Source organism: Vespula pensylvanica, chromosome 22 (assembly GCF_014466175.1).
Source record: "Vespula pensylvanica isolate Volc-1 chromosome 22, ASM1446617v1, whole genome shotgun sequence".
In the NCBI taxonomy this organism is placed as follows: Eukaryota; Metazoa; Arthropoda; class Insecta; order Hymenoptera; family Vespidae; genus Vespula; species Vespula pensylvanica.
Genome location: NC_057706.1, coordinates 2,623,120 through 2,633,762, shown reverse-complemented (window position 1 = coordinate 2,633,762; position 10,643 = coordinate 2,623,120). Strand labels below are relative to the sequence as shown.

General features: G+C 44.1%; 1 long non-coding RNA gene across 1 annotated transcript in view; it reads right to left on the bottom strand.

Moving 5' to 3' along the window:
* Positions 1-653: 653 nt before the first annotated feature.
* LOC122636597 overlaps positions 654-10,643 on the bottom strand; it is a 104,685-nt gene continuing 94,695 nt past the window's right edge. The window contains exon 3 of the long non-coding RNA XR_006328993.1: positions 654-915. This is a non-coding gene — a long non-coding RNA (uncharacterized LOC122636597). The remainder of the gene's footprint in view (positions 916-10,643) is intronic.

The window sequence follows — 10,643 nt, the reverse complement described above, 5'->3', positions numbered from 1 at the left end:
ATAGTTCAGATTTTCTGGCTTGACCATTTTTATACTTTCCTAAAGAACGTTTTCCCCTTTTAACTTTGGCTATGGGGGAACCGATCTTAAGTACTTGAAATAATATCATAAAGTTATCCGTTCGATCGAACGATACGTAAGTACGTATGCATTTGGAAAGAAGGAAGAGAAAAAGATGAGAACGAATCGAAATGTTTTCTTTCTTCGTCCGTTAGAGTTAGGTTAACGTTAAAGGCGCTAGAGAGGGGTAACGTGGTATAATATGATAATAACGCCCACCGCACGGCCAGATAGGTATAATTGTCGAGCATAATTCAGGGCGGAGCGAGCTGGACGTCGGTGATGTACGTCTTGGTAAAGCAGCTCCGGGACTACCCATACGGGGGTAGACCATACCCATACGGGGGTTTACTGCACCACCACTATCACCATCATCACCACCACTACCACTACCACTACCACCACCACCACCACTACTACTACCATTTTCATCGTCGTAGCTTGACTACTCGTCCGCGAGTAGGAAACGCTACGAGAGGAAAGAGCTTGTACGGCTTTCCTTAATTTATTGATATAATCAGCTCAGCTTTGTTAAACACGCATAATAAGGCTGCCGTACTGCCGGGGAAGGGGGTCGAGTGAGTAATCCATGCCTCGCCGATGAAAGTAGTCTTAATTGGACTACGAATGTCACGAGTTCAAGATTCACGCGCGCGTAAGAACCTCCAGGAGCGACGTCGTCCAGCAGTTCTACCTTTGAATCTAAATTTAGCTTTACGTCGACCCGATCTCGTCGTGTACGTTTTTTGCACGTGGCACGGTTTACTTGGTTGACTTAAAGCAACAGAAGATACTTACCTACATATTTTTGATTAAACGAAAAACGGAGGTTGCTTTTTTCTCGACGTCGAATTTCTGAAAGAAAAAGAACAAAAAAAAAAAGAGGGAAACAAAAAGAATGACGAGAAGTATTTAAGAAATCTCCCTGTACGAAATAAAGAATAAACAAATCGCTTAGTAATTACAAAAAGCGAAAGAGCCAAGAAAAAAGAACGACTTCTAGAGTTATCTATCTATCTATCTATCTATCTATCTATCTATCTATCTATCTATCGATCTATCTGTCTGTCTACGTACATATGTATCTATCTACCTGGCGATTTTCACGAACGCGTGAATTCAAAGCGATCTCTCTCGTCCCATAGACGATAAATCATGACGGAACGATGGACGAGAAAGTACAGGAGGAAAGAGCATTTTTTTCGGCACGGTGACTCGGTTTACCCGCTGAAGTTTGGTAACACGCCGCAGAGAAGCAGAAAACGATCGGAGAGGGCGAGGAGAAAGGAGGAGGAAGAAGAGGAGGACGAATGCAGTAGAGTATGACGGTGGTGTTGTTGTTGTTGTTGGTAGTGGTAGTGGTGGTGGTGGTGATGGTGGTGGTGGCGATAGTAGAGAAAGGGTGCAGAGGACGAGGCCGAGGTAATCACTTGGTGATGTAGTTCCTGCGAAGCGAGGTGGAGAGCCTCAACGAGAGAGATCGTGCATGGTCGTTGGAGAGGGAAGAAGAGAGAGAGAGAGAGAGAGAGAGAGAGAGAGAGAGAGAGAGAGAGAGGGATAGAAATATAGGTATCGGAGCGCAGCGCGCACAAGCATCGCCACCGACAGCTGTATACACCGAGGCGCACTCGGTGCGAGTATTAGAGCGATTGACTGCCGGACGTAACCCGTACGTGCTGGCCGGTAACACGTGTAACATACTGCCGCCATGTATCTCCCTCTCCCGTTCACGTGTTTATGGGGAATCGAGGTCGCTCGCCGTCGCGTCGCGTTCGCACATCCCGAAGACAGGATCGCTCTCTCGCGCGTCCTCCAAATCTCTAACTCTCTCGTATGCGCAGACCTATATCGTATGCATCCTCACATATCCCTATATATCCCTATATCCTACCCTATATTGTCCTATATCGTGTCTCTTGTAGATATAGATGGGTGGCAATCGATTCTATACGATGGATGAACGACCGTGACGTCGATAGGACTGATGAATGATCCAAGTATTTATATACAGCTATTTGCAGTTCCATATTAAATATACATATATATATATATATATATATATATATATATATATATATAAGTATGTATATTCTTCGGTTATCGTAATATGTACATTATTCGTTTAATTAATAACATAAAAATTCATCACGGTATATTATTACTTGAAAAATTACGACATCTAAAATTGATCGATCGGTAGTAAGGATAGGAAGGCCAAGAGGGTAGCAAACGAGGAGTATATCTAGCTAAGGTGGTTTATAGAGATGCGACAAAAATGTAAATGCGATATCGTCTAGGATTCCGCGGTATAAATCTCGCGTTAATGTGTGGAACGAGCAACGCGGCGTTGGCTACGGTAACAGTTGGAAGACCAGCGGAGAAAGAAACGAGGAATGGGAGAAGAGAAAAGGAAGGAGAAGGGAAAAGAGAAAGAGCAAAGGAAGAGACTCGGTTGTGGCGTTCATTAGGAATCCTCTGCGTCTCCCTCCACCGACGAGGACGTGCTACCACCCTAGTGTGCCGAATCAGAGCAAAGGAGAGAAAGTGGAAGGAGCACGAAAAGGGAGGAAGAAGAGAAAGAGATGGAGGAGGAGGAGAAAGAGGAAGAGGAGGAGGAGGAGGAGAAGGAGAAGGAGGAGAAGGGTAAGGAGAGAAAGAAGGGAGGCTGTCGGTGAGGGTGGCGGGGGCTGGAAGGGTGAGGGTGCCGCGATAGATCACGCGGGCGGCAGCGCTCCTTCGAAAAACATCCATAAAACGCAGTAGGGCGGACTCAGCGACAATAAACTCTACATATAAATCTTGTCCTGTGACGCCGTGATACGCTGATGGCGAGCACGATAATCTCCGAGAATGCGGGCCCTCTTCTTCTCTCTCTTCTTCTTCTTCTTCTTCTTCTTCTTCTTCTTCTCTTTCTCTCTCCTCCTCCTCCTACTCTTCCACTTCCTTCTACTATACTCTTCGCTTCTCCAAATCTCTCCTCCCACCTCCTACGATTCTACCTCCTCCTCCTTCTCCTCAGTCTTTCGATTCGCATCTTCGTTTCTGGGCGCACGCATCATTCTCTCTCTTTCTCTCTCTCTCTTTCTTTCCTCTTTTTCAATATATACGACGATAGCATTTGCATTGCCAAAACGGCAGCTTGTGTGTGACAGAACGCGATGCTACGAAATTTTCAGCAAGGTATTAGAGAGAATAAGAGAGAGAGAGAGAGAGAGAGAGAGAGAGAGAGAGAGAGAGAGAGAGAGAGAGAGAGAGAGATCTAGGTCCTTCGTTCCACAACCAACGAAGAAAATGTCCGGCATTTAGTTTTAATACTCGCTTTTCTCCACGTTCGACGTATAAATCTTTTCGTATAAATTTTCTTGTAGAATCAAGAAGGGGACAAAAAGATTTGACCTTTATCGGTTTAATATCTTCGCTAAAGAGGCCAAGAAGAAGGTTTCGAGGTTTATCGGGAAAGAGAGATAGACAAAAAGAGAAAGAGAAAAAGAGAGAGAGAGAAAGAGAGAGAGAAAAAAACGCATAGGCCAGCGAGAACTATCGACCCTTTCGAGGATCGTCACCGAGTCGAAGGGTCGGTCTTAACGATCGAAAGATTTGGCCGATGGGCCGAAGAGCGCGACGCGAAGGAGTTCACGTAAGGAGAACAAAGGAAGGGCGATTAATCTCGTTTCACCGCGGCCAACTCGAAATCGAAGTCGTTTAGGCCGAAGAAGCGCGTGGCCTGTGCGAATGTAGCCCGGAATTAAAGTCTCAGACCCAGCAGCCCTCCGCCTTTACTTCCCTACCATGGTTCCTATCTATCTCCATCCCTTTCTCTCTCTTCCTTCAGTGATTCCACCTTCGTCCACCCACCTCCTGGCGTCCCTTCGTTCTCCTCCCTTCACCCTTCTCTCTGCCACGTCTCACCGTATCTACGACCGTAATTCACCGCCCCGTGCCTCGCTCCCTAAATGCTTCTAACTCCTATTCCTTCGGCGGGAGGATCGAACAATGGCGCGTGAAATTTCAACTTTGAGCCTCCTCCAAGGCGCGCTCTCGATCCTCGAGCAGCCAAGCAGGCAAGCAAGCAAGCAAGCAAGCAAGCAAGCAAGCAAGCAAGCAGCAAACGAACAGGCAGGCAGCATCCCTTTCTCCCCTCCCCTTTCTCTCTCCCTCTCTCTCTCTCTCTCTCTTCATCTTGCCCTTTCAGTCCCACCACCTTACACCACCTTCTTCGCCCCATCGCGGGATCTCTCACTCGCGTAATTTAATTATTCACTCGAGAGCCAAACTCACCGGATCTTGGCCGACTACCATTCGTCTGCTTGCGTTTCTTGCGTTTCTGAGCCCGTTAACTATCCTCTTCCTTTTCCCCCCTTCCCCCGTTAGCTCTCCCACCCCTTCACTCTCCCCAAACCATCCTCTACTAGTTCTCTACTGATTCTGAATCCCGTAGAAGGAGCCGAGAGATTCCGAAAAAGTGCATGAGACAAACGAGCCAGACACTTCCTCCCTTTTGCGTCTGATATCTCTACTACCGCCACTTGCCGACGAGTCGCGTAAATCTTTCTCCTTGCAACGGCGGCGCTGTTTAGTCGCAAGAACAGCTTCACCGAACCTAACGGAGACGGATGCACCACCGAGCATTCCCGTTCCCCTCACCCTCACCCCATCCCCGAGTTCTCGCGCCTTTTTCCATATTTTTCTGCGATCGATAGATACTTTCAATAGAAATAGAACATTAACGATATAAAATGGATGTAAATAATATCATACCTTGCGATTCCCAATCGAAATAAATGAAATGATTCGTAATGAATTTTTCGTACATCTTACAAAGAAATGATTAATGAATAAAAACGAAGTAAATACTTTCTTGACTCTTCTTTCTTTCTTCCTTTTTTTTTTCTTCTTTTAACGATTCTTAACAAATTATTTGCAAAGACGAGAAGATTAGCCGGAGTAGCTTTTAAGACGTTTTTTGATCGTTCCCGATGCCTCGAGTTAGGCCTATTCCTTTCATCGACACATCTTCAGAATGTCGCGAGTCTGGCGCTTCCTCCTCACGGTAACGTCGATAATCGCTTCGGCGTCGGCGGTTAAGACAAGATGGATTTGTCACGCATCGCTGTCGTTTAGTCGATAAAGTGACGAGAGCCAGCCGGTGGCACGAAGTGCTAACTAGACAGAGCGGCACTCAATTATTACCGTCAGACCTCGTGTAGTTTAACTCATCTACCCCGTTCCTACGAGATCTCCTCCTCCCTCCTATACAGCTCTACCTTCCCCTCAACTAAACACTTTACGAGCAGCTTGCCTACACGTCGTACGCGATCAGTGTCGTCCTTGCAACGCCTCTTATCGAAAATGGCAGCCCGTTAACGCCGTACACGCTGTCGGCTGTTCTCTCTCCCTCTCTCTCTCTCTCTCTTTCTCCGTATATCTCTCTCTCTCTCTCTCTTCCTCTCCCTCTTTCTCCATCTGGATCTTCCTCCGACTTTCTCTTTTTCTCTTTCTCTCCTATATGCTCGATACAACGTGCATACAAGCTAAGGCATCTTCTAACACAACGTGTCGTAAGAAGAAAGCAGCATCGATTGCTGACACAAGAACACCGATTAAAGCTCCGATGAAGTGGATCGAGAAGTTGACTAAGACTCGAATCATCGTACCTAGTCTTCTTCCATACTCGAGTCACTGATTCCCAGGAGAGAATTTTTCAAAGAAGTCTGGACGCGACTTCCTCTTGTCGAACTTCCTCTTTATTTCCTCGCGCTGTGCATCGAGACGCGAAAGTATCTCAAACATTTTTCGAGGTTGCACAATGCGAAACAAATTCGTTGCCTGTACGGGAAGCACGCGGATGATGTAACACCGCGAAGATTTCTCCGAGGAATTCGCCGCTCTGCCTGGACTCGTCGATTTGGATGAAGAGTGTGGAGAAGCAACCTCTAGCCTTCTCTCTCTCTCTCTCTCTCTCTTTCTTTCTCGCCCTTTCTACCCCCGATCATCCATCCCATCGACTATTTTCTTTCGTTCGCCATTCGCAAGAGTCTCCTGATACACGCCGTTCATCGCGGGATCATGCAAAGAAAATTGGATAGAGAACTCCCGTCGAGATCGTTCGGTACTCCCTGGAATTTCGTCGATCGTTTTTGTAAGATCTATCCCTTCTCTATATATATCGACTTTTTCATCAAAAGTTTCACACGAACGTTTGCCTAATGGAAATCTTATTTTTCCGTACGAAGTAATATTAACATCTGAAAATTTATTTATCTTATTCAAACTGTTCCTTTAACTAAAAGTATTCGTACTTATTATATTCCTTAAATCGAAATAAACACTTCATTCCGTTTATTCCGCTTAAGACGGAAAATGAAAATGGCGCGATAGACGGTAGGCACTTCTTCAAGGAACAATAGTAATGCTGGCAACGAACCTGAATAACGTAGTAACGATAACGGCCTCGGAAGGAAGGTTTTTGCGTGCAAAGATATCTTAACAAAACTCTCGCCGGCGTCGTGCAACGTTTATGAACGAAATTTGCATACGTACCTACGGATTCCCCGTGCTTAGCTTTAATCCATTCGGGAATTTAATTCTTCGAATACACGCGCGGAACGTACATTTTGTTACGCCTCTTCTCGCCACTGGCAATTACCACCAGCCGCGCTTTTAGTCCGCGCGACGTACGTTCCAGGTTTGCTTCGAGACAACGAGACAATCAATAAACAACACGTGTAGATAACAATCGCGGGATAGAAACCCCTCTATTTTCCCGGGGATGGCCGACTATAATTGCCGTACGTGTTTCGCCGAACTTCGTTTCCGTCCGTGTCTACCCCTTTTCTAAAGCTCATCCCCCAATCCCCTTCTCTCTCCCACTCTATACCCGAGTGAAAAATGTGGGCGAGAATGAAGTGCCGGAATGTAGACCTCGCGTTTTCTAAATTCATCCGAACAAACGGGTAAAAGGCGTAATTAATGCATTGATAATTGCCGGGAAAAAGTTTTTCTGCCTGATAAATATTCATCCCTTTAGTCTCTCCCCTCTCTCTCTCTCTCTCTCTCTCTCTCTCTCTCTCTCTGTCTGTCTAACCATCTTTCTCTCTTTTACCCTCGGTGGCGTAAATTCGACGTTCCGCAAGATACAGAAAATATATATCTCGGGTAAAAGCGTGGACAGAGGCATGTCGTTCCCGATAAACCGCTTTCGAAAGAATCCTAATAAGAAGTGCACTTGCTCGGCCATAAAATAGCGAGCCTTTCTCTTCGACGAAGAAGCGAAGTGTATTTCTCCTCTGGCAGCAAAGTCCTGGCTCCTTCTAAAACCGAAACACCAGAGAAACGGCTACGCCACGGTCCTTTCCATACTACTACTATCAGTATTACTACTACTACTATTACTACTACTACGACGAGGAAAGAGATTTCTTTCTAAAGGAGAACGAGAGAGAAACGTGGAAAGAGGGGAAAGAGAGTAAAAGAGTAGAAGAGTAAGAGAAAGAGAAATAGAGAAAACGGTGAAGAGAACGGTGCCTGAGAATAAAGAGTGCGCGGATTAAGAATGCTTCCACGGAGACGAGTTATAGTCGCTTCCTTCCCGTAGTTGGAATTAATCGGCCATTCCGGAGGCGATGCATTAACAGAGACAGAGGGCGCACTGCCATTCTAAACCCCCGTTCATCCCCACCGGCCAGCCCTCTCTCACTCGACTCGCTTCTTTTATTTCAGACTCATTCACTTCGATACCCACGATCGTTGACAATAAAATTTCCATCCTGACGTTTCGGTGCTCCTATCGCCGAAAAGGTTTGCTGAGTCGTTATTTATTCATCGACACGCTCGGCTTATAAACTCCCAACGCGCGTGTTCACGTAAAGTAGAACTCCGTTTTCTCGATGATCGTAACCCTCTCTCTCTCTCTCTCTCTCTCTCTCTCTTTCTACTCAGATGCAAACTTTCTACGAAGATCAAAATTCATATTTCCAAAGAGAAATTATCTTTTCTGTTAATATCAGAAATAATGCCTTCGAATGAAATATCCTTTAAGATTTTTCTCGAAATAACACGTGTGTCTCCGTGACAATTTATATTTGAGATTCGATTATTCCTCGAACGTCGAAGGCTTTCTTTTATCTTGTTATTACATACCTATTGTAATAACGATGATGCTTACAATTTCATTATTTGAATGAAATTTTGTTTCTCTATAGAGAAAGAGAGAGAGAGAGAGAGAGAGAGAGAGAGAGAGAAAATGACAAAATAAATATATAAAACTAGTTCTTCGCGCAAGCGTTGATCTCGTCGGACGTATGAAAACGAGCGATGTTTGAAGAGCAATGGTAATATAAGTTAAAATTCCAAATTAATAACGATTCGAAAGCGTTTCGGTTTTATATTATTTAATTTATTGGTAGAATCTACACTGCCCTACCTGCCAATCACCGATTTTTGATCAAATTAAACTACTACGCTTGACCCGAAACGAATGCGAATGACAGCTATGCACCAACATCGATGAGTTAAAGTAATTAGTAGCTCTTCATACAAGATACAATTGACCTCGATCGTTCTGACCAAATAGAAAAATCATTTTTTCAAAAAATTAAATCGTCTCATTGACGGTACGCGATTGAAACGTGGGATTCCAAATTAAAATTGAAAACGATTTGAATATATGTTAAGAGCGTAGAATGCTTGTTGAAAGTTAGTAAAGAAGGAAAGAAAAAAAGAAAAAAAAAACAGAAAAAGAGAAAGAGAGAGAGAGAGAGAGAGAGAGAGAGAGAGAGAGAGAGAGAGAGAGAGAGAGGAAGAAGAAGAGGGTAAGCTGGTCGTTAGGAAACGGCAGAGAACTCGCAATACGAAATTTTGATACGTGCCGTGCATTTTGCCTCTATCTCGCGAAAACGCATCTCTCTCTCTCTCTTTCTCTCTCTCTCTCTCTCTCTCACCATCGCCAATGGAATCGTTTAAACGCGTGCTGTCTGTAGATGCTCCATAGTTCGTACACTACTAACGTACTATACGTATGCACGTATATACGCAACGTGGGAGAACAGCCGAGGATCGCATACAAATACCAAGAGAAACCTCAAAACTTAGTGTCGGCTAATTACAATCTTGACTTCACCCATGAGCTTCATAACAGGTAACGGCTTCAGCCGTACCTACCTACCTACCTACCTACCTACCTACCTGCCTTACCAACTTTTTGGCTTATTGTCCTTACGTACTAGCCACAAGGGATATACTCGAAACTATCTAAAAGCCGCGGGTTTTACACCTATGCACGAGGAAATCCGAAAGGTACGATTCAAAAACGCCGACCTTCCACGGGAAAATACTTTGGAACTTCATTTATAATTTCTCCGAGTCAGCAGCGATGGAAGGCGGCCGTTCGTAGAGGCACTCTATAAAAGTAGACGTTTAAATTGACTTGGTAAAAGTCGTAAATGTAAAAATCACTGAAATGAAATGCGATGAAAATTTTTCAGATAAAGATAAACGCGACGTGTATACATATATATGTATGTATGTATATACGTGTACTTGGATATTTTTATACGAGAAAAATACGGAAATAAAACGTTCGATCGTTTTTAAAATATTTCCCTTATCACGTAAAGAATCGTAGATGAATCAAACCGAAAGTGGTTACGGTATATATATGCAAAGGATTATTATTTTATACGAAGAAAAAAAGATCTGGAAGAATGTGTTTAATTGGAAAACAATATGAGCAGAGACGTATCGTCGATGGTTGATCGATTCGATCGAGAAAGAAGGAAAGAAAAAATATCCGAAAGAAAAAAAAAAGAAGAAAAAAAAAGAAAAGAAAAGAAAAGAAAGAAACGATACCCGCGAGGCCCAACGAAAACGCTCGATTCGTATTCTTCCTATTCTTTCTCTTTCTTCTTTCAACGTCGCTCGGAAAGGAAAGCGTAGGAGAATTTTGTCGTACGAGAGCGCTTGCGCGACTTCGAGTAGCTTCTGTCCAAGAGAGAAGACGAGACAGGAGGCTGACGGGACAGGCGGTCCACTTAAAATCGATACCGGGGTGCAGCCGTCTCCGTGGGGTGCAATTCCCATGCAAATGAATTGCACCGACACTGGCGCTGCGCGGCGGGAGGGATTGATTTTTCTAAAGTTTCGAGCCGCTGCGCCAGCGAGTCTTTCCTTGCAAACCAAGATTTTTCCGAGTAGCAACGAGCATTTCTATCTTTCTCCTTCTACGTGAAATCAAGATCGTCTTCTCTCTCTCTCTCTCTCTCTCACTCTCTCTCTCTCTCTCTCTCTCTCTCTCTTTCTTTCTTTTCTATTTCTGTTTCTGTCTCTCTGTCTCCATATACTTTTTTTACTTTCTATTTATTCTTATCACGAAGAGAGTGTCTCATATACGTAATAATAATTCTGCTAAATTTTCCGAGTTAATAATTACGATCGGGTTTAACGTTTCTAAATTGAATTTACTTACTTACTTTACCTTTCCGATGTTAATACGAACTACAAATTACGAGTACGATAATATCTACAATTTCCTTATCGTATCTTTGACATTTAAAAGGTAAGTCAATCATTTCTCGATCAACGCTCGT